General features: G+C 42.9%; 1 protein-coding gene across 1 annotated transcript in view; it reads left to right on the top strand.

The window, feature by feature from the left end:
- cunh8orf74 (chromosome unknown C8orf74 homolog) overlaps nt 1-25312 on the top strand; it is a 96107-nt gene that overhangs the window by 15879 nt on the left and 54916 nt on the right. Inside the window, exon 9 of the mRNA XM_069166350.1 lies at nt 227-368. The gene's annotated coding sequence lies outside the window, so the exon portion shown is untranslated. The remainder of the gene's footprint in view (nt 1-226; nt 369-25312) is intronic.

Here is a 25312-nt window from a genome sequence, read left to right as displayed (position 1 = left end):
AGTCAATTAAATAATGTACAGCCACCTGAAAACTGAAACGGCCGCGTGTCTGGAAAAGAAACCGTGACGTGACTTGTGAGTCCAACTGGCATTTCAACAAGACACGGAAACAACATCAACATTATTTACAGCAAACTAAGTGTGGAGTTAGTTTGTTTGTGTGTGGTTGTTTTGTCAATGTTGTTTACTAACTTTTTTTTTTCTTTTGTGTTTTGAACACCTGCAGGCTCGCAGCGACGGAGGGAGGACGGACACGAACTTTCCGTCAACAAACAAAGGAAATAACCTTAAAAACAAAACAAAACAAAAAAACGACCGGAGGAACCTTTCGTGACCTTGAAACTTCACCTTCGACCCGACATCAAACTGTGAGTCAAAAACACTTGGCCAGCTGTTTTCTCTGGTGTTGTTGCTGCGGTCCACAGACAGACAGACAGACAGACAGAGCCCGCTGTGGCTTTCAAAATGTGGTCGTGAGTCTTTCATTGGTTGTTCAGTCACTTGCTGACTCTGACATGTGAGTGAACCTGTAGAAAATGTCTGCCAGCTGCTGTGAATGATTCATTTTGGTCCTCTTTGGCTTGTTTTTTTTTTTTTTTGCTGCACAGTGGATGCAAAGCGTACAATAAGTCATGTATTCGATACATGCACGCATGCTTTTTTTTTTTTTTTTTTTTATATGAACCAACTTTTATGTCTGTGAAGGACTTTTAGTATTCAGCAGTGGTCTGTTACCAGACTCGGGGGTAAAAGCCTTGAAGTACATTTGCAGGTGGAGTAAACACCTGGAGAAATGTGTGCACAAGGTTTTCCCCTCCCATGAGCCATTTTTGGCACCACCTTAGTCACGGGCCTGTTTTGTCTTCAAGCTTTCTGGGGAGTTTGTTGGTTTATTATCTGCTCTCGTTTTCAAATTTGCTAAGATATGGTAATAGTAATGGTCAAAATGTATTTACATATTTTTAATGAAAAAAAAACCCCGACTTTTACGTTTGCTCGGTTGCGTGAGCATTGAAGCACAATTAAAGTGTGGTTTCATCTGCCTGTGGTATTGGTGAAAATGTTCATATCTGATACCAATATTGCGTTTTAAAGCCTTCGTAAGAATAAATGAAGTGACTGTCAAGTTGTTGTGAAGATTTACCAGAACAATGACAGGTGTGATTAACACCTAAATTCAGATGTGTTCATGCAAACCCAGTAAAATTAATGGAACAAATTTCCCTCCTGTAATTAAGATGAAATCAAGTGTCAGTTATAACCATGCCCCTGCTAATTATGTGCAAGTGATTTATTCTCAGTTGCACACAAGGAGATTAATCTGTCTTGCGTCACTAAGTGAATGGTGGACAACTGTGCGCACGTGCACGCTTCTCGACAGATGAAAACATAATCTATACATAAAAAAATATAAAGTGCGGGAATCCAGATGATTACACGTATCTGATCTTGGATGGTTTGGTCCTTGCAGTACTTCTGCAACAAACAGTTTTGTTTTTTTTTATCATTGGAAGTCGTTTGATAAGTTGGTTACGAAGTAAAAATGACGAAACTTCTCCAGTTCTTGCTTTTCCAATGTGAAGAGTTGCCGCTTTTCTCTGTTTTGATATTTAATTTGATATATAATTGAAGAGCAATGGACAGAATGATTAAACTAACGGGTAATTTCAATTTTTGTGTTTTGTACCTACAACTCAAAGAACAAACATCCAAAATATATATCTTGTGGCAAATTGTAAAATAATCCATGTATAAAGGACTCGGAAGATAAAACATTTATTTCTTGGGCTCTTTTTGTGCTGCAGATGTTTGTGCATCTGTGTCTGTCTGCCTGCAGCCACTAGGTGGCAGCAGATACTTAGAAATTCAAGAACTGAAGAGGCCTGCCTGTGCTTTCAAGCCTGCTGGCCCTTCACATACAACAAAGGATTTATCAGTTGTGTCCTTTTTTATGTCCTTTTTTTGAACTTAAGAAATAATTGTAAAAAAATGCGTATCATTGAATATCTTTTTTCCCACTTGTTTTTTTTTTTTTTTTCATTTCTAACCCAAATAACCACACAGGGCAGACATAATGCCAGCAAATAATGTTATTTGCATGTGTGTATTTGGCTTGCGTTTTCCATGTTTTAATCTTTCTTTGTACTATAAACTAAAAAAATAAATCAGTGAAGCAAAAGCCCCCACAAAATGCTTAAATAGAGGGTTTTATGTTGGATTAAATCAGGCAGGATTTATCCATCAGGGGTGTAACTGCGGGCCCCGTCCATCTCCACTCCTCCACACATCTGGATACAAACCAGTTTTTCTTGTATGTTCCCTTCCAGCCCGGCACAACAGGCCACAATAGATGATGCATGTCTTATTGTTCCCTCTGCTCGGATTGCCTCTGTTGTTTTTGCCGCTTTGGAGAACTGCCAGTTATCTGAATATGTTCACATATTCCCGGCTTGTTCTGCTCATTGTTGCTTTGTGTGCAAACGCTAGAAATGATGGACTATGAAAAAAAGAACTGAGCTTTTTATTGCTGTGGAAAAAGAAGATATTCTTTGTTTAACGTGGAAATAATTATTGTTTACGTCGGCAAACATGGGTGTAATTACTCCTATTTCCCAGTTGAAACAAAGGCTTTTAACCCGTAACACATAATGACGTGATGTCCTACGGTTTCATGATGTTTACCATTAAGACAATACAATTTAGAGGACGTTGTTGGCTGCCTTACGATGTTTTATGGTTCTGTAGCCATAGAGGAATTTTACATTATATCCTGAGTCTGTGGACACTTTGCTGCAGAGCGGATTAGCAAATATACTGTAAGTGTTGCAAGGAGCGACACCACAGTATAAAAACAATACATTAATGTTGTTATTTGCTGCATTAATGTGCAAGTTTGAATTACCTTTACGTGCATTTTAATGTATAATAACAGAGTTTTATTTTATAAAGTGATAAAATCGACATGTTTGGTAAAAATATTAGTATGTCAAATTTAGATGAGAACACGTATTAGCGAGCAGGAAATAGAAATGCTCAATTACCTTTAAAATTGTATCCATATCTCTCTTAATATCTAAGTTATGTTCAAATTACGTGAGTATATCTGTCAACCACACTCCCCATTGGCTTCAGTATGAAAACAGCAGTGACGGTTTGAAATTAGCAAAATAAAAGCCTCTCCGATATGAAACGGCTCTATTAATTTGGAGCTGTGTTTTCATTCTGCCTCCTCCTTTGTTCAACCACCCGCAAACCACTTCAGCCCGGACCAAACTGCTTGTCAGCAACATGCGCACGTCTCCGCACCAACACGCGTTTAAAGGTGGGAATTTAATAAGAGGACATCACGCATATATGTAATTTATAACATAGTAAACAGTAGAAACGAGGATTGGTGCGCGTAAGCCCTCTCGGAAAATAACGGTACACCGTGTCAGTCCGAGTGACGATGCTGATATTACATGTGAGTGAACTGAGGCTCAGTTTCATCCCAGCGTTTAGCCGGTGCCGCTCCCAATTCACTGTCAGGACTCCGGCTGCTAATGGGATTGTAGTCGGGCCTATTTATTGCCATTAGGGAATTGAGGCTACATACAGTGGGTGAGGGGTTAATTACAAACAACTGGAGGGGTCAGAGGTGTGTATTGTGTGTGTGTGTGTGTGTGTGTGTGTGTGTGTGTGTGTGTGTGTGTGTGTGTGTGTGTGTGTGGAGCTCATGTGATCATGAGAGGGCCGGACCTTTGGTAATAGAGGGGCGGATTTAAACGAGGATCCTTGGGAGAAGATTTATCCGCAGGCTGTGACATGGCGACAAATAGTGCTGATAGGTGAAGGCCTCTCGGTGTAGAGGCCAGTCTGGATGACAAATGGCTTGTGTATGTGTGTGTGTGTGTGTGTGTGTGTGTGTGTGTGTGTGTGTGTGTGTGTGTGTGTGTGTGTGTGTGCGCATGTGTAAAATAGGATGCCAGACCATATTCACTTATCACTGAGTCAGGTCCTTCCTCCAATCCACTCCTGACATCCAGCAGGGACCCGTTCGCTTCTCTCACTCGCCTCTCTTGTTTCGTCCCTGCCTCTCTCTTACCTGCTATCTATCTCCCTTCTCTTTAATACTCACTTTCACCCCTCCTCCCCCCCCATCCCACCCCCACCGCCTCCATCCCCTCACCTTCCTCTCCTCCAGAGCTCTCAGCAGTATCTCCCAAGCCTCTCAGCTCCCCATATTACACTGCCAGATAAGAGGAAGGAGAAGGGCCCGACTGACAGGAACCCCAAATTAATTTACAAGCAATGATGCCGTTCCCGGGCTGATAGAACAGTCTTTATACAATATGAAGGGACGGGGAGTGACGCCTCGCAGGCTCCACCGGGGGAGGGAGTGAGGCCGTGCTATCTTTGTAATTATAGGGAGAGACCTTGATCCTTCTCTCTTTATGTCTCCCTCGGTTTTCTTTTTTCTTTTTTCTTTCCCTGCGATAAATGTTGCAGAAGGAACCCGGGAGACAAATCCAAGCTCAGTGCCGGGCATGCAGGCGATGAAGAAATCAGCCGGCTTTCTTTTCTTTTCTTTCTTTCTTTTTTGTGTGGCTCTTATTAAGCCTGATTTCATTGAGTATTACATCCCGTATTCTTCGGGGCGTTTTGCTTTCCTTTAAGACAATTGTGCCCCAGTTGTTCCTTCCTCCTCTTGCTCCCACCGCTGCTACTTCTCAACACTTACTGCCCGATTCGCCACAGCTCTGCGGCCTAATAGGCTTACCGCACCGTAGAATCTAAAGAAATGTAAGTGGATTAGGGAAATCAGTTTTCCAGTTTATATACCATTCATTAGCCACGGCCAACAGTTGATGTTGGACCAAAGCTTCTACTATAGGAGCTATTACTCTCAGAGTTTCTGGCATACATGCTTCAAGGTCCCCTGACAATCCCCGCAAAATGAGGAAATAATAAGGTCCGGATCCAAGCTGGCGCTCGGGGTTCGCTTTCACACAGTCGAGGGTCGCTCTTTGAGTCTTCAGCTTGTTCACTGAATGGCCGGCCAGCGTTTCCGGTAGCTGCACCGGAGCCGTGTTACGGTGACCCGCCAGTTCTTCACTGTTCCAGCCCGTGTGGCGATCAGGAAGCTTTACATGACGAGTCATTTTCATACAAATAGTTCAATTGCCTTTTTTCTATTCACTTTATGCCGTTATTATCGTGTCATCATATCATAGTTTAATAGTACACACACACACCTCATGAAGAAGATACATTTGTAAGCTGTGATGTTTATCTTTGCAACTGAATTCATGATTTTAATGTCAATAGAATCCTAAACCAACAAAGTATGTAATTGTTGATTTTTTTTTTGTCTTCTTCTTGTGCATGTACATATATTGTCAAAAACTAATAAAGATCTTGTTAGAAAAACAGAAACTAGATCCAAATCTGGAACCAAAAACTTCCTCTCACTCTTTTGAACTTAGATCCAAACGGACTAACGCTTAATCATCTCCCGGTTGTTTTCTGAAATAATCAATTACTAGTTCGGTCAAAGATATTTCAGAAGATATTCAAAATACTTGCCACAAGTTCCTGAAGCTCAGTGTGACTAAAGATGCTGCATCTCAGTAATGAGGACGTTCATAGTAATTCATGTGAGACGTAACCTGGATGTGTGACACCAGACAAAACCTGATTAACATTTAGTGCTCCGCCACCATAATGACATACTAAGTCAAATATATCCCAGTCTGCAGCTTCACTGGTCTTAAACCTGAGTGTCCTTCCAGAAGCAGAAACAGAGAGTGAATCTGTTCGCATAGTTTGAAGGCTAAATGCTTTGCGAGCTGTGAAATGGGTAATTTGTTGAAGCTGCTGTTTTTTTTTTTTTTTTTTGGGGGGGGGGGGGGGGGGGGGTGCAGCTGCGCAGTTACACAGTCCTGCCCTGATGGCGCTCCAGCAATCCGACACACACAAAACCCACTTATGCCCAGTCGACTCGTTAATGTTGGATTCCCTGCGTTATCAGCTGGTTAATCGAAGAAGTGACCTCGTCTTCACTTTCGACAGCTTCCCGAACACTTTATGACGTCTGATCTTCGTCCTTATTTTTGTCAGGATGGAGGTTTTTGCATATACTGACTTGCCCTTTATAAATATTCATAAGATACCACGATGAAGTTCTTCTGTTTGCAGACAACTGGAAAAGCTAATATTGACATTTATTTATATTTGCTAGTGGGAATCCGTTATTTGAAGATGTTGAATAATCTTAAATACAGGAAATAAGTCCTTAAATATCACTCATACCATTGAATTTTCTATAATCTGCAAAATGATATTGATTTTACTTGTTATAGGCCTGTTAAATGTGACCCATTTGGCAAAATCGGGTCTTTTTTGGTCCTTTTTTGTCGCTCCGGGCACCCGTACTGTGACACCACGGATGGTGGCGCACTTAAAACTGGGTTTTAACACCACACGGTGGTACTATCTTAAAAATACACGAGTCCATCGATATCTTTTTCAGCAATTACTGCAAGACTAAGCTAGCAGTACAGTTTTGTGTTTTTATGTGCTGTTTGAGGTTTTTGGTTCCATATTTGATCGAGTTGGTAACTTGTTGTAAAATCGCAATCTCACATTCGCAATAATATTGCTTAATTAACAGCGCTCGAATTGCACATGACATACAGTACATAGATGTACTGTATGTGCTTAAAAAGCGTCCTCTTTTTTGTCTCAATTATGTTTTGATGGCTGTCTCTGCAAATTGAAACACTTTAAAGCTGACACGAGAGAGCGAGAGAGAGAAGGGTTTGAGATGAGTTTGGCGACGCCGCAAACTTTTGTGCCCGTCGCAGACCCGACATCAGGGCGCTAAAGGTAGCTGCCACGGAGACGTGCAGCCGCCGCGTCGCGCCTCCGTGCGTCTCGGCTCCTCGCAGAGACGGAGAAGTGTAAATCCAAAGCTGAAAACTCCATTAGGCCGAGTCAGTCATGCATCCGTGTGCTTCAGTGCCAGACAGCTCTGTAAATCAGCTCCCCTTTTTTCTAGCTCCACTGAAGAAAACAATATGGGTAGTGTCTGGATACTGAGCATTGGGCCCTTGGGTTACACACACACAGACACACACACACACACACACACACACACACACACACCCTTGGGGCCTGGCTGCTACAGAGTGAGACCAAATGCTCTGATCCAGGTTGAACTAACCACTGACATGTGCACCTGTCAGACATGGGCTGCTGAAGGTGCTTGTGTGCATTAGTATGTACTCTCTCTCTCTCTCTCTGTGTGTGTGTGCTTTGTTTTTAATATCCAGACTTTGTGAGTCTTTTATACCACAATCCACAGTGTGTGTAGCTCTATCAGACATTAGATATTGTTATATTGTAATTTAACGTCAGTGTTTGTTTATAAGCGTTTTTTTCTTTTTTTTTTTTCTTTTGTGCCTTTAAACAAACAAAACTAAACTGGAGCTTTTATGATCATTGACTTCATTTCACAGTTTGTTGCTCCGTTCGACAAAAATGGATTTTCTTTTTTTTCCCGTCTTACTCGCCCACAAACACACAGACTGTAAAGCAAATGGATTTGGAGTGTGTCCGCCCGTCCTAATCTGTTGGCCAGTAAAGGCTGACTGAGGCCTAGCAGGTGCTAGACACTTGTCTGTGGAATGTGGAGGGCCAGACCTCAGACCTCCCACCAGGACTGAAGCTTCCTCTGTGCTGCAAGTGTGTGTGTGTGTGTGTGTGTGTGTGTGTGTGTGTGTGTGTGTGTGTGTGTCGGGTGGGTGGCAGCCACCACCTGCTCTCCGCCTAATTTCAGTTTTTCTCAGACCCAAAACATTGCACTGCACTCTGCAGGGGTTTTTAATCCAAATTGTGATGTATTGAATTGCAAAACTGGAATGAGCCGAGTTTCATATTGAACCTCAATATCGTGACTGTTTTGCGTTTCCTGAAAGACAAGAATATTGTCTCTGATGTTTAATTAACAGGCATTCATCTTTCAATATCTCAAAATACAATATTTTCAAAAAGATACTGCTACTGCTCCTGATGGGAGAAAATTAATGAACAACCATGAGAGGATTTCAGTTCTTTTTTTTTCTTTTCTAAAGCTAAGTTATTTACTGCCATGTACACACCATTGATATTTGGTTTTGTTACTGAGACATAAAACAAGTGATAAAACCATAAATAACAAAAACCTTTATGCATAAAATAGCAATAACATAATAAAAGTGTTGACTACATTGTACAGTAAATTAATCAATGATTTATTCAAATTCAGAAAATGTTTAGTCACCGTGTCGGTGCACATATACATCTGGGAATTACTGTATTTTTTACATTTTAGAAGCACCATAGGAACTGTGTCACACAGATCAAGGTCACATTGACCTGCTGTTGACTCCCCTCTCGTCAGATCAGCTGGTGTCGCCGGTTTGTGAGGTTTCACATCGGTAATGACAAATTCATTTAAGAATATGAACCGTTTAATTGTACAGTAAAAGACAGGATTTAAAAATGTCATCGAAAACTCAAGGTCAAGATCATTTCTGTGCTATATAGTGCTTCAACAAATGTTTAATTCAGAGTTCATAATTCAGACTGTAGCTGGGCAATATATGGATGTTATATCAACATCAGGATATGAGACTGGATATCGTCTTATAGATGTTGTAATATGGTGATATAAGTGTTGTCTTTTCATGGTTTTAAAAGCTGCATTACATTAAAGTGATGTAACCTTATTTGCCTTTCGTCATTAGACCCACATAACCAATGATTATAAAAAACTTCGCATTGTGTAAAGATTTTGTGAAAGCACCTATAGCTACCGGTTAGCTCGTGAGCTACTGGTTCACTATGTGTGTACTAATTTGTTATCGTTCACGTAAAAGAAGCTCATTCAGCTGGACAGCGCCACGGTTTTCATCTTCTCAGTTGCAGAAATGTCTGACATGTCTGTCGAGGAATATCAGGAAACATTTCCTCTCTCGGTCCTCGTTCTTTGTAGTTTTTAGCCTTTAGATGCACAGAAAATAAAACTCCGTGATTCCTCTATGATGTACAAGCTGTCCCTCTAAACGCGGTCTTATGCAGGTGTCTTTACATGTCAAATATTCAGTTGTGGTGTGAAAAATATGCATAAAATCCCGAAGTCTGCGGCGTTTTCTTTCATTTTGACTCCGCCGCCTGTTGTGTCGTTGTAATCAGAGGCTCGGGCCGCAGGGGAGTTAACTGCACAACTCGTTGTTTTTTTTTTTGTTGCTCAGCATTAAAATGACTATTAATTGGAGCTTATCGGCGTAAAAACACACCGCCTTAAATGAGCGTGAATCAGCAGAAAAGGCCCCGCGCGTGTGTTCGCCGTCTCCAGTGTCTTTTAATGTAGATTAATGCTACCTGCCTGCGTTTGGGGCCGCGTCTGTGGACGGCAATTAAGAGCAATAATCACCTTTTCATGGTCTGCTCTCTTAGTAGGTCATTATCCTCCACCTTGTAACAACCCCCCCCTCCCCGCAGTCACCAAATACAAGATAATGAGGAAAGTTTGGAGGGTGTCCATGTTATTGCTGGCTGCATTTTTGTGGGCGTTGCTGCTGTTGTTGTTGTTTTTGTGTTATTCTAACCAGTGTGCAGAATATTCATGAGAGAGATAATTGCGCTTGTGTTTTTGGTATTTTCGCATGCCGGAGATTCAGCTGGAATTGAATAAAGGTAAAAGGTTTGAAGCGCTGATTTATTTCCTCCCCCTCTTTTCTTACCTCTCTCTTTTCCTCCCTCATTTTTCCTGGTGTCAGGATGACTGATGGTGGCCAGCAGAAACTGGTGTCCGACTTTATGCCTCCGACAAATAGCCGCGGCCCGCTCGGCCAGGCCTTGGACCAGGACAGAAATCAATATTTCACCATTTAAAATCTATGAAAAGAGGATTTTCTGAGAGTGCTACAGCTGCCCGTCGCCCCCCTCCCTCTCCTCCTCCCCCCTTCCTCCTCCTCCCTCCTCCACGCGCCACGCCACAAGCACTGAATCAGACACTTTGTAGTTACAACTAGTAATCAATAAGCCAGCACCTTCACAGATCTTAACCGCGGTCGCCTCGGAGTGGTGATGGATGGCGAGGAAGGCCGCGATTCATTTTGTCAGGCCATTACGCCGGCGAATTCTGTCCACTTCATCCTGCAGACGACCATTTTTCACACTTCATAAGAGGCAGAAATGGGTTGAGATGGAGGAGAGGCAGAAGAGAGAGAGAGGGGGGAAGGAGAAGAGGGCGGCGATGAAGAACATGGGAAAAAGATTGAGAGGGAAATACAGTAACAAAGGAGGGAGGAGAGAGAAGGAGAGGGCGACGGCAGACGGTGGGACGAAGCAGGAACAGGAAAAGAGAACGCACACTGAGCGACGTAAAATCATTAAAACCTCAGCTTCAGTTTGATTTAAATGTTTAAACTCACACTGAAAGATTACGCTGACCTCTGTTGGGAGAGAAACAGCCTTTTGATGTATGAAAACCTCTCCGGATGGTTAAAAATAAGCCAAAACGACAACAAAAAGTAGGTTTTGTTAAGCTAAAAAGAAGACAACAGTGAGCTGGACTGTGTCTGTGCTGTGTGTAACCAAATCACTGAGGGGGGAAATTGATTTTTTTTTTTCTGCCCCTCGCTGAAAGAATTTTTATCGCTATAGAGCACACAAGGGCAAAGTAACCATGAACAAGTCTCACCAGTCGAACGTATTATGTTTACAAAACAGCAAAGTGGTAAATTAGTTGAGGTATAACGCACTGCGCTCCAGCACAGTGAAATATTGTGCTATTACCTCGCTCGGCGTTCGGTTATAATAACCGAGGAGTGCTTAAGTTTGTGTTGTTTATCAGCTTAGCACGTGTAATGGTGGCAGGAAACAAGTGGGCTTCCAGGAGCGAGGAAAGGAGAAGCTTCCTCTCTTCCTTCCTGTTTTCTTCTTCTTCACCTCCTGTCATTTGCATTAATATATCTCCTCCCTCCCTCCCTCCTCTCTCCCACCTTCCTCCCCCTCTTGGCCCGGCTCCCAAAGACCCACAGTGTTCTTGTTGGATCCGTCTTGCCTCGGAAAACAAGCGACAGCTGCTGTGTGTGTGTGTGTGTGTGTGTGTGTGTGTGTGTGTGTGTGTGTGTGTGTGTGTGTGTGTGCGCGCGCGCGCGTGGTTCTGTGTGTTTGTGTGGGTTCGTGCTGTCCCTCCGTCGCGGTCTCGCCCCATATGTTGGCCCTCACCTGCTGGCGGGCGAGGATTATGAGCTACAAGCCCTTATTAAAACTGGATTTGTTTACCGTCCTGCTCGCACGCGGCGACAACAAAAACAGTACGACCTGTCCGTCGCTGGGCCGCCGCCCAGGACCGTGAGAAACGCCACGGCGAGCCCGGCGAGTCGGGGGGGGGGGGGGGGGAGGAACGCGCCACAGATAAAGCCTGAGGCTCATTTGTTAGGAAAATCGTAAACATCATTTTCTGCACACAACGGTTTATCAATGAAATTTTCACCGTTTCCAGCTTCTGTTTGCTGCATGTTTGCTTTTGATCCATCAAAACAAGCAGTTTAATCCTTCATCTTGTGCAAACTGGTATCTGCATCTTTCACGAGCTCCTGACACTAATTATTTCATCCTGAAAATACTTCACATATTAATCAGTATCATATTGGTAAAAGATTCAGGCGCGACTGTTTCTGACGTGACGTTTAAGGCCCTTTAAAGAGCCCCAGCATCCGCCACCGTTGTTTGTGATGCAGTGTAGTCACGTCAGGTCTCCATGGCAACGCAAACCCGCAGCAAACCGACGGTGCTTCGAGTGACCTCACCTGCTCTGCCAGCTGACAGACTTACAGCAAAGATTTATGTGGGTGGGAGGTGAAAGTCCTGAACACACATAGTGTAGCAGCTGATGTCAACATGAGCCATCGAAGGCCTCAACGAAGTTTACGTGTTACAAGCAGAGAAGGACGCATCAGGAAAATGAGAGAGAGTGGCTGCTCCAAATGACAACCCGCAGTTTTTACTGGACTTAAGTCAATAATTAGCTGTGAATACTATCAAACAGCATATTTATTTCGGTGTGGGTGATATGGATGAAGTCCTCTATTGTGTGTAACGTCAAATTTATTTATTTATGATACCTGGAAAGCCAGTCGAGAATCTGTAAATGGAGGTACTTTTTCCACAATAATGCAGAAATCCAATACTGCTATAAAGCAGCCTTTTCTACGATGGTTTAATACACCCGGAGATGTTAAAGGGACAGATACCACCGTGTAAAAGACTGTTTTGTTATACGGCTCAGCCTGCTTACATTTATCAAATTATAGTGCTTATTGCAGACATAAAATACCTTCTTTTTCATGATAGTGGTGGTGGTGGCCACAGGATGATCTTCTTCTTCTTCTTCCTCTTCTTCTTCTTCCTCTTTGGATCAGCTGCGGTTCAGATGTAATCCGTCGTGTTACAACTATTTTCTTCTTCATCTGTTTCTATTTGGGCGTTGACAAAGACAACAACCGTTTTTTCCCCTCTTGTGGTGGGAAAAATAGATCTTCTGATCTACATCTCATTTCTTTTTTTCTCTTTACTCCTTTGCTTTTCATCTATCACTAACATTCTCCACCTGCCTTTTATCTTCTTTTTTTTTATCTGTCTTCCCTCCCACCCAAATGTTCCTTTTCCATTTCCATCCATGCTTTTATTTCTTTTTCCTCATCTTCTCTCCTGATTTATTTCTTCATTCAGTCCGTATTCTGCCTTCTGTCGGCTTTATATGTTCTCCTCTTGCTCCATTTCTCTTCCTCCGTTATTTCTCATTCCTCTCGGCCATCTTTACCTTTTTCTTTCCATAGTAATAATGCGGTGTTGCCTTAATAGGAAGCCATCAGTCACAATAACATTTTGCCCTGTGAGCCTCTCTGCTCAGTTAAAATCAATGTTAATAGTGACAGTTCCCATGTACCTACATATACACACACATCCATCCCATATACCTCAGCGCCGAATGACTGCCGAGTCAGCATCTCTTTTATGGTGATTGGTTCGGTGTGTGACGAGATGTGGGGGTCAGGAGAGAGGTGGAAATACAGGGGGAGAAAAAAAGGGTAATGAAAGTTGAGGAAGAAGAGAAAGGATGAAATAGAAGGTGAGGCAGATAAAGGAAAAAGAGGGCAGAGATAAATGGAGGAGAGAGAGAGAGAGAAAGAAAAAAGGTGGAGAGGCAAAGTCAGCATCTGTCATGGAAATTAATGGGGAATGTGACAAGTTATGGAGTCACAAAGGAGAGCGAGGGAAGGAGAGAGGAGATGGGAGAGTACACAGAGGTGACTGGGAAACAGCTGATTTGGTTCTGGCTATGCTGCTGTGCCTCATGTTTATTTCGAGTGTATCATGTTCAGTGAAACAATCCTGCTGTCTGTGGCTTTATTCTTGTACTGGTGAGGGTTGAACGGTCATGTAATTGATGACGAGTTATTATTGCATAGGGTGCAAAAAAAAATACCGCTAATATTTGCAGGCTTATTTGGAAAAACCTGCTTTTTTTTTTTTTTTTTTCTTCAGCTGGTTTGAATCTTCCATCTGCGGTGAGAGACTCACGTCGGTCCTGTCTGTAATATTGTGTTCATAAACCCTCATGGAAATCTGATAACATGGTTGTTGTTGGTCTTGTTGCGGTTGGAGTAGAAAATATTACTGCTACACTACGAACATGTGTCTCATCTCTGTTTATCACAACTATATCAGCTGGTCAGCTTTAGCCAGAGGCGCCAGAAGGGGGCACAAAACTACTGGCTTAGAGTGAGTGGAGGCCAAACGAGGGAGGAGCTGCAGGCCTCCACCTCTGGATGCTGGCTGCTGCTGCTGCTGCTGCGTGGGCTTTACATTTGTAACATTTGTATTTATGTGGAGGTTTTATACTTGTAGTGCTTGTAGAAACGCCTTTTTAATTTCCTATCAAAGCAGCTTAAAAACCTAGAATTTGGTTGGAAATGTTTTACTTGGGATTTTAGATTGAAAAGACAAAACAAAAGATGAGGAAATAGTCGACTAGTTCAATCAAATGATCAAGAAAAGAAAATAATACTCAAGAAAATTCCTTGTGAATAACTGCAGGACAATTAATAGCATAAAATGAATATAATAAAGTATGAAATTAAAGTGATGTATGTAATAATAATGAAAAAACATTCATACTTGTTCAAAGTTTTTAGATTAATTTGTAAAAACGGAGCAAAAAAACAACTTGACGCTGTAAATGGCTGAAGTTTTGCAGAAAGGAAAGCTAAAAAAACAAAATACTAAAAAGAACTGTTTGCGAAACTAAAATTGTAAACCACAGTTTACAATTTTAGTTTCGCAAATAGTTCTTTTTCAGAAGTTTGTGTCAGTAACACAAAGTGTTTATGTTTTAATAAATGAAAAATCAGGCCCAGGTTAAGTAGCTCAGAGGCGGGGACAAAAGCCAATTTCCTTTCTGCTTGTCACCCTTTGTGCCAAAGAACATTGGAGGATTGAACCTGTCAATCAAGACTGCGAACAGCATGTTGCCCCTGCAGCAAGACGATCCAAAAAAAGACACCTCTTTTTTTGGGGGGGGGGCTGGGGCCTTTTGAAGGGGCTTTTAATGGCATTTTAGTGAAACAAAAACCGACCCCTGTCTGTGCAACCAAAACAGACAACATGTCATGTTGTACAGCAGAGCAATGGGACCTTTCCTCCAAAAAAAACCCCCCAACCTTTTGACGTTGAATTCATCTGCGTTTGCGTGCCATTATTTCACTTTAACTCTGGATAGTTTTTAAAATTTTAATGAAAACTTGTATTAACAATGTTTCTGACATTTAAAAGGCACTGAAAGTTTGTGATTTATCAGTTAAAATGTTGCACAAAAATTCCTCAACATGCCGCATCTCTCTGGACGTAACGGAGTCGAAGCAGAGATGCTTGTTTTTGTAAAATAGCGCAGTTGTTCACCTGCGTTTAACTTCACACGCTCAACTTTAACTGCTGAGGTTGTCTGCTGCTTCCGATAAAATATTCTGTCCTTTTTCATTTGGAAAAGTCCACAAATCCTTTTCATATAGTGTTAAAGATAATATTCTATAAGTGAGGGGAATAAAAGCCATTAATCACATTTTTGTAGTTTATTGGTTTCTCAGCCGGGACGACTGAAAAGAGGGGAGAGAAAAAAGAAAGAGGGAGCTCGGTGCTAAAGCACAGATTGAAAAAAACTTCCCTCGGCCGGCCAAGCATCACAGACATCAAAGTGAAGACATTGTTTGGGAGGAACAATGGCTGCCGTCACAGTCCAGGAGTTTGTGTGTTGTTGCGTGTTTGCGCTCCCAGAATCCCCCTCTGACGGCAAAATCACTGGATTATCAAAGCAGCAGATGCAAACCGCAGAGAACAATATCTTCGGGAGCCCTCAGAGGGGGAATCCTCCGAGGCCCGTCTGTAAGAGACACACAGATAACATCAGACAAAGAAAGTAGGTACTCCTGCTCACACCCAGGAAACTCTGAGCCACTCTCATTCAACGGCAGTTTGTGGAAATAAGTAATTTAATCATCCAAATTAAAACCTAATATTCAAGAATAAACTGCTCTTGGGAGTGAATTTGATCTTATTTACCCCACAACCATGTGAATATTTGAGTTTACGCGTGGATATTTTACAAGTAAGTGGCGTCACAACACCAAAATACTTTGCTGTTAATTCACGTTAAATTGACTGCAAGTCAAGTTAAGACTAACTTTACCCTGCAATTACAGTGGTTTAACTTTCGTGAAATCTGACTTGAAAATAGATGCAACCTTTAAATTAAAGTGCAAATTCCCGCGGGAAGCGAAAAATTCTCACACTTTAATCTGAGCAAATGTGGCTGAGCCTCTGCATCTCGGGACACAGTCCAGTTTTTACTTTTATTTGTTGCCTTTTGCAAACCTCATATGAAAATGTTTACCTTAAAAATGCCTCCTGAAATGAATGCGCGACAAAACTAATCAAACGTCCCCCCGTTGGCGCATCTGTTTCTGTTTGCTATATATATATTTTCCTAATAAAAACGGAGCAAGTCGTAAACAGCGCAGTAATTATCCATAGGTGTCACTTAAAGCTCATTCCTACCACCACCTAGAACGACCACCAACGTCCTTTCAGACTCCGCGGTCCATCGATTAGCCTGTTCTCTGCACCGAAACTCAGACCATCTGGCTGTCTTTAAGGGTTAAAACAAGTCCAAAGAATTATTAGGGAACAGGAATGGACTGTCCCAGTCCAGTTGGGAGCATATGGGAATGCCATCAAACTGTGATTAGCTGTGTCGACATCCTTATAACCTCTGGGATGCTTCAGCCGTGGAGGTCCGGGCTGCCCCGACACTTCAAAACCTCAGACGGACCGGTGGGGCTAATGCAAAACATCGAGACGAGCTGGAGGAGACAGACACAGAGGGAGACACAGACGAGAAAATAAAAGGGGGTTAAATAAATACAGGATTACATTTTTCCTGTCACTTATTGTATTTTATGTTTTTATATGATAGTTTCACAGGAGCGGCCGGGACGGCCGCGGTACTGAAATAGTGTATTTGAGAGACAGGCATCCTCGCAGAAAGTCCACCTGGGCGTCCTCCGGCCAAACAGAAAATCAATAGCGATCAGAGCAACGGCCGAACACACAAACGTACACAGAGGTTCAGTGAATAAAACTAACACTAATCACACCTTATTAGCTGAGGCTCAAGTGAACGTCAGCAGCATTGATCTCTGGGTCCATTAGTGGGACTCATTAGCGTTTTAATGAAGCCAAGTTTGGCAGAAACGGCAGGGGGAGAAAGGTAGAGGGGAAAAACAGGAGTGAAGGGAGGACTGTGGCGGAGAGGACAGAGTGAGGAAGAGGGACGCTGACGGTAGAATAAGTGGGGAAATGGATAGAGGACAGATTGGAGTGAAAATTGATTGCTGAGGAAGGAAGAACAAGAAACTGCGTATTTTAAAGTAAAAATAACATTAAATGCTAAATAATAATGCGGATAAAATCCCTCTAAGCGTTTAGAAAGTGACAACATCCCTTCTTCTGTACTTTTAGTGATATTTTTGTGTGGTGCAGAAAGAAATTTCTCTTTTCCCTTTTTTTTTTTTTTTTTGCTTTCTTTAGCATGTAGCATTTAGCTCGCATTTGAATCTCTATTTTTTTTTTTTTAGGTTTGTCTTTAGTCACTACAGCATTTCCAAGAAAGTATAGAAAACAACAGCATGGAAGCAAGAAAACACTTTTGCATTGAAGCTGTTCACACCGGCAAGGAGTTAGGTCAGATTAGGTAGAAACGAAAGTCTAAAAACACTTGATGCGCCATTTCCCAGAATGCACTGCATTAGCATCAGCATTAGGGAGTTGACGACATCTTTGGGATTGTTTTGTCGGACTAAAGTGAGACAGGGCTGGTCCTGTTTTCTCAGGTTTCTCAACTAGTGCTCTTTGTGGAGACTAATCCGCACTTCATGTGTAAAAGTGGCGGACGGCTCCTTTTAAACAACGAGAACAAATCAGCCCTTTGCTCAGTTTAGTGATGGTTGTCCTCTCCGTTAATTCAAACGTGCCTCCGGCCCATAAAGGAGTGTCTCTCTCGGTAGGTGTTTCTAGAAGTTAAACTCCAGAGTGCAACAGAAGCAGTGAGACGGGCCCGGGGACCTGAGTTGCAGGAATGCTGACGCATACAAATGCCGTTTGTGGGTTCGGCTGACACTCTTATCCACAGCGATGTAAAATAAGTGCAACTGTAGAAAGAAAAAAAAAAAAAAAGTCTTCCCAGATAACCAAAATCCCAAGCAGCTGCTGAGCAGCCAGACAATAGATGTGACAAACATTTGTCTCTGCCTGAAACGGTGACGGGAAGAAGAGCAGGGTGAAAGAAATACGAGCTGAGGAGCCGTGGTAGCAGCGTTTACTTTGTCAGGGAGCTTCTCTCAGTGCTGCTGGAGGAGGAAGAAGATACAGAGGGGGAGGAGGGGGGTGGGGGGGTGGTGGTCTGTGATTACTACAGTGTGCCAGCAGGGAAGAAAAATGATGTGCATAATCGTTTCCTGTCTCCTGCAGTAGCTGATGGGGTGTTTCATTTAGTTTCTCTGCTGAGAACTACATCGCTGAAGTTTATACCGAAGCGTGGCTTTTGTGTACCGTTTCATCCCTGCAGTTGAAATTTCCACCTAAAGTTTGATTAGGAGTCCAATGTGCTTCCATTTCCCTTTTTCATTCTCCGTTTCTTTTCTCACCACCTCCTCGCCCTTGGCTTTGACCTTTTCCGCGTTGTAATGCAATATTTTCTGGAGCTGAATGTCAGCAACCATCAAAAATGACTCCCTACCCCCCAAAAAAACGGCATCAATTTCAGCCTTGTTAGGACCCCCACGCTTTTGTATGCACACACACACACACGCACACACACACACACACACACACACACAGCGGTGGGCCTGCAGCACGCAATGTAAACCAATCCCTCTATTGCTGTCAGCGAACAAGTGGCTACCCGCTGGGTGAAAAAAGGGCACGGTGAGAAGTGCTCTCAATCACTTTCAATTAATCCCCCCTCCTCTTTGCTTGAAGGGACTTTAAAAGGACAGTTTTTCCACGGGGTGTGTGTGAAGGGGGCACTTAGGCCGCCTCCTGGCTGCGATGGCACACGGATATTGATTTATTTATCCCCGCTAACAATATCTGCGGCTGGCAGACCTCACACCAAGACCTGTTGGCATCAGGGAGTCATTAGCCGCGAGCGTTTTTTAAAGCAGCAAGTGGGGAACACATTGGAAATGTGTACAAATATTAAAAAAAAGCATTTTCAGCCACAGTTTCCTCAATAATCTCCCTCCTGCATCAAATTCACCCTGTTGTGATTTCCAGACAGTTCTTATATCATGCTAATAGTGTGGATAATGATAATAAAAGAGTGTGTGTGTGTGTGTGTGTGTAGGAGTGTGTGTGGCAGCGTGCGAGATCAGGAGCGTCCCTGCTTGAAATGATTAGAAGGTTGGGGCCATTATGAGCTCCTCTCTGCCTTTTGTATCTGCTGTAATGAATATTGAGGGGGGTATTTGGAGCACTTTGAGGAACTAACAGTCTTTTTAATCCTTTAATCCTGAGGAAAACCAATTTCACCCCTATACACACGCGCACACCCACACCCACACCCACACACACACACACACACACACACACACACATCGTTTGAAAGGGGTTTCACTGAACACACTGTGTGTGTTTAACCTGCTCTCGTTAATTTCCCGGCTCAGAGGCCCGGTGATCCTGGAGATTAGGTTCATTAAAATCACATATTGTAAGCACCGTGGTATGGAAGCGCGTGCTGTTGCATGTGCGTGTGGATCAAGTGATAGGGAAAGGGCCGCCGTCGTCGGGGTTATCGCCCTCGTAGGTCCCGCCACACACACACCCACGCTGACACCAACACACACACACACGCGGATACCTCCCGCGGCTGCAGTCAGCAGTATTTGCTGCAGTTTGACCCCGACAGGCTCGAGTCCTGTCCGTCTGCGGAACCCCCTGCTGGGATGAGTGCTGCCGAAACCTTCCTCCTGGTAGTTTTAACACTGACATTCAGCACATCTTGCGTTGTAAATAATTGGTGTTGAACATAAATTAAGGGATTGTCGTGTAGCATGCAGAGACTCCAGACCTTTTTCTGTTTTCATATTTGGGGGCTCTTATTGTTTTAACGTGGCAACCGTAAAGGAAACCGAGCTACGTGTAAAACGTGTGGTTTGACTTTGAAGAATCACATTCGCCAAAAAGCTACGTCACTTTTTTTTTTTTGCCTCAGGAATTGTTTTTTGTAACTTTGTGCGCCGTGTTTGTTTAAGCCAAGACCGTTTTATTTACGCAGCACATTTAAATACAGTAAAACCCCAAAACAAGTGTTGCACAACATCAAGCAGAATTAAAACGCTCAGATTTAAGTGCGGAAAATAAGAAAGTGAGGAGGACCAAAATATTTCCAGGTACCCCTGTGATTTTCAGGTACGCTCATCATCACAGTAATGGCTGTTTTTGCATAATAGATTAGATATAAAAAAAAAAAAAGACTTCCATCACAGTGTAGAAGTATTGTCAATAAATGTAAAGTTTCAAAATAAATCAACTCATAATGCAGCACAAGTTTTATGACCAAGTCTACATCTGGTATATGAGACCGAATGAAAAAGAGAAAACATGTAGGAAAACTGGAACTGGTTACCAAAGTCTATTTTCTGATACATCACAGGCCGGCAGTATTATACATATTCTATCAATGACAGGTGGATCCTGAAAGGATTATGTGGAAGAAGAGCACATGCAGCTCACGCAGCCGCCGCTGAAAAAGCTCGATAAGGAAGCGGAGGAGACGGGTGTGTGCAAATTCCTTTATGTGCTCGCTGCATTTGTGTATGCTCTACGAGTGTGTGTGCGTCGGCGCCCGCATGCGCGTGATGGCGGTGTTTTTTTTTTGTGTGTGTGTGTGCGATACTCCCAGCAGCACCTCCTATCACTGCTTCATAATGGAGAGGAGTGTCTGGGGAGTTTTATCACCGAGCCGGGCTGTTTGGGGGACTTAGGGGCCGGGGGGCCCTGCTCAAAGGGCCCCCGTGATGCTAAAAAGGTGACTGAATTGAAAAGCGGATGGGGAAATTCGGCTTGTCTTTATGTATGTGTGTGTGTGTGTGTGTGTGTGTGGTAGGAATGAGTGTGTGTAAAAGTCAAGGGGTTAGCACACAGGAGGGCATCAGAGAAGAGTCGCCTTCCCAGCATGCCACAGGGCTCCTCTTACTCCCTCCATAGGTGAGAAGCAACATAATTAGACAGATAAAAAGCCAACACTGAATGTGGGAGCGTAGATAAGGTCTAATGAGAAGGAGACAGGACAGAGGAGGAGGAGGAGGAGGAGGAAACAGCCGAGGAGGAAGGAGGTAGACATGAGGACGGAGGGAGAGAGGAGGACAAAACAGGAGGGAGATTCACATCAGATGAGGGTTATTAGTGTGAGATGACACGTCCGAGGAGGCCAGGACAGGCGATCCGATCTCCGCTCTCCCCTCGTCCACCTGCGCGGCCGCTCGCTGCAAAAAGTGTCAGTAGCTATTAAGTCTTGAATCGCACCTCTCTGAATATTCTGCGTTTCAACACTGATAAATCACGGCTTCATAGTTTTCATTTTGACATGTTGATGTAATCATTGTACACATGAGAGACTGGGAATATGTTCAGGACTCGTCTGCCAGCAGGATTTTTTTTTAGGGGAAATGTTCCAGTCTGCCTCGCGGCCAAAAAAGACAGGAAGAAAGGTGCCGTTCCTCTCCAGTAAATGAAGCTTTCATAGTTCGTGGAACAAGCTGGTGGAAAACCAACTTCTAACATTCATTGTAAATAAACGTATATTATAATTACTGTATGTTATATAGGTATATTTGCTTGAAACAATCTGTAGGAAAAAGGTTTGATCAAAGAAGCTAAGATCTGTTTTGTGACATCTAAATTACATACAAGTAAAAAAACATCCCTTCTGCCTTAAAGCAGCTCAGATCTGTAAGCCTCCATTTTCTCCTTCATTCAGTATGTTAATATATGAATAGTCTCCGCCTCTTCCTCCACCTGCCCCCTCAGCCATTCGCCTGCAGCTATTGAAATGGGAAACCAATGGGGATATTTTTGTCTTTAATATGCAAGCAAAAAAAAAAAAAAAAAAAATCTAAAATCAAATTTGTAAGTAAAAATATATGAACTGAGAGTAAATCATTTGCATTGCAAACAAATTTGCTTTCCACTTCAATTTGTTTTGTTAGTTTTGACTCCAGAATTCTGAATTTTGCTTATTAAACTTGACTTTTTGGTTGTGAATCCAAAAAAACGTTTGGTTGCGTGTTGAGCTTGATGTAGTGGTTGAGGAGAGGTTCTATTGGTGGTTTGACTTGAGGAACATCCATTTTACACCAATGCAAATGAAGTCATTTCGATAGATTCATATATTTTTCATCTTTTGCTCGATCCTCGTTCCACAGAATATTCTCCATTAAAAAAAAAAAGAGGCAGTTTGAATAAATTGCACCTGATTCCAAACCAGAAATATTCCACTTAAAAAAGAAAAAATCAGAAGGTGAGATGTTTTTTTTTGCAGTGTTCCCTCTCTCTTCCTGTCTCTGATCTCTCCCGCTGCCACCAACCGCTCCGCGTCCATCTGGGTACAACATCCGCTCGCCGGGAGGCCTCCCTGTTTATCTATATCATCCTGCAGCAGATTAGCTGCCACCTCTCACCCCTCCCGCTACGCCCCGCCCCGCTGTCTCACCCCCCGACGCACATTCTTCTACATTTCAATAGCTGGCACTCCTCAAACACTTTGCGACTTGTGTTTGGCGATTTTTGCTTCATTATCGCCACAGGAGCAACCCGGTGTGAGAGATGCAGCAGTTATTCAGTCAGTCGGCGGTGTTATCGTTTGTCTGTTGTTTCTCTTGCTGTTATTTACTCCACTATTCATTGCAGATCATTTGGCTGTGACTAAGTTGGCAGCGAAGACACAAAACAGAAATATCTTCGCAACGCACAATCCAATCATGATCGGAGTTGGTCGGCGGGTCGACGTGTCATCATTGCACCTGCGGCGTAATCTGCTCGCTGCTCTTTTGTTGGGCTTCTTCCCGAATTGTCGGATGCAGATAGGTTGGTTTTTGTGTTGGGGTTGTAGATGCATGTGATTAGAGGGGAAAAAAAAAAAAGGAATATCCAACAGCCCAACAGCACAAACAGATCTTAACTCGAGATTTTCAACATTTTCCAGCCTTCTACGAGCTGGCAACTGTTCAATCTCAGCCATCTCCATGACAACCAAGAATCAGTTTCAGTCTCTGGAAGGTGTACTTTGACATCGTTCTCATGCCAAACACGGCCAAGCCAATAAACACCTGAATCCATTGTCACGTCTTTCTTTCTTTGAGTCTGAGTTCATTAACAGGCCGGTGTGTAATCCGAAAGAGGTAATGGTATCGATTAACACAACCAAACCGGTTGAATACTCAGCAATAAGATGATCAATCATATCTTTTAGGAGTCCCGGGCCACATGTTTTTAGCCCCTGCATTAATCCAATCCCCCCATTATCCGGGCTAAGGAGGAGGCCGTAATGGATTTGTGCACTCTAACAGAAAATGGCTTTTTGAACCAACACACAATTAGCACAAAGAGTTTTGGCAAACCATAGCCGTATTATCAACATAATGGGAAATAAGCCTGCAGCTTTTTAAATGAGTTAGAAAATGGGGGGTTAATAATGTGTACAGAAAGTTTTCAACTTTAATTTATCATTCCAGGAGAGGCCATTAATCAAAGCAGCTGTGAAGAGATGTTTTTCCTATTGATTTGAATCTATTATTTAATCCCTTTAGTTAATTTCCACACAAACGAGTGTGTTTTTTGTTTTGTTTACTCCTGCTTAGAAATAGGCCCCATGCGGTCATTTCCACAGCATTATAAATCGGAATAACAAATGGAATCAGTTTTAGTTGGGTGTTGACTAAATTTGTAAACTTTCTGAAAAGCAAGCGTCGTTACGAGAGTGAAAAATACAGTTTCTGTGTCAGGATGCAAAGTTGACTTGATATACTTGAGCTTTCCCCTTCTTCGGGGGCAATACTAACGAGGCAGGGGGCAAATTTACAACCAAAAATAGCCGAAACTAAAGGTCCACTTACTCGTCCCATACTGAAGCTATTCAAGGTCAAGCATGAACTTTCACTCTCGACTTTCATAGGACACTTTTAATGCTAAAACTCCTGGAAACATGGTTTTGAAATTTTCATTATTTCACACTATTGATTGAATACACATCACTAAATCTTGATTGGTTCACAGAAGTACGTGACGCAACCGTTTTTTAACTGAGCCAAGCCCCCACTAGTTGAATGGGAGTTGAATTGGTCTCTTTTTTATTTTTAATATACGTGTGCTTAACTTTGATCCGTCTATTTTTTTATTTAATCTTTATTCTTTAGGTTTGTCTTAATACTGCGTGTCGGACCTCAAAACTGCGTGTCTTTTCAAACAAGACGCAGAAACATGCATGAACGAGGGCTCAGTGTCACCGACGTAGACCAAAGTGAAAAGTAAGATTCCCATACAAGAGGGAAATGGAGGCTAGACGCGATTTTATTAAACATGATGACTTGTCTGTCGGGTAAACAAAGCTGCCTCGCCTGGTGGCCTAATACTCTGAAAAAGTGCCAAATCAGCCGGCGAGGATTCAGTATGTGCGCGGGGATTAAAGCTAAAACCCGCGAGTCCGTGGCACCCCTGTATGCAAACACAGTCCGCTACGTTAACTCAGTTTGATATCACAATGCATAATCTCTGCTTTTAAAAAAAATACACACACACACACACACACACACACACACACACACACACACACACACAATGCACACACAGGCGTAATCTCTTCTTCCCGCAACTGTTGGGGTGTGACCTCCACGGCCTGATGCCTGCTGAGTGACGGGCCGCTCATCTCTGCACAGCACGCCGTGTTAGGCTCATGAACAACACACACACTTTTGTACACGCACAAATAACATCGACATGTTTTGTGTGCAGGCGTAGTTTTTTTTTTTTTTTTTTTTCAATCTCCTACAAAAGCAGTTTTTTTTTCCTCCCGACGTTCCTGGTGTTTTTCACGCGTTGGTGACCCAAAGTGACCCCTCCCGTTCCGCCGAGCACCAGGGAGGCCGTGTATTTTCCTTTTTCATCCGAGCTCTCCAGCTGTCCTTCAGAAAAAAAAAAAAAAGGGGCAACATGATACATCACATTGAGTTTGTGTCTGTTTTCTAAGCTTAATTGGGTATTTGCTGCCATACAGCGGCTCGACAAGAAATCCCCCATGTGGTCGAGAGTCGTTAAATCAGCGAGGACACCGCGAGTTAACACGTTTCCGCCTGCTTTATTTCAATAAGTCACAGATTTGTAGGGATGGATCCTTTTACTGTGGTAAACCCCTTTAAAACAGCAGCTAGCTGCCCGTAAGTAGCCACGCGCAGCAGACCTGCAAGTCAGGGGAAGTGCTGTGATGGTAGTTCACCTGTGGCTGTTTGGTAGGATGCACCTTGACCTTTGACCCTCTTGGTCATATCCGTACATCATCTGAAGATTTGAGGTCAAAAGAAAAAGGGTGTGATTTGGAACGAGTGCGCTTCCTTTGAATGCCTCTTCTTCTTCTTCTTCTTCTTCTTCTTCTTCTTCTTCTTCTTCCTGT

This window comes from Embiotoca jacksoni, unplaced genomic scaffold (genome assembly GCF_022577435.1).
Source record: "Embiotoca jacksoni isolate LCO1_2020_lvr unplaced genomic scaffold, fEmbJac1.0.p SCAF_38, whole genome shotgun sequence".
NCBI lineage: Eukaryota > Metazoa > Chordata > Actinopteri > Embiotocidae > Embiotoca > Embiotoca jacksoni.
This window is presented reverse-complemented; position numbering and strand designations above follow the sequence as displayed.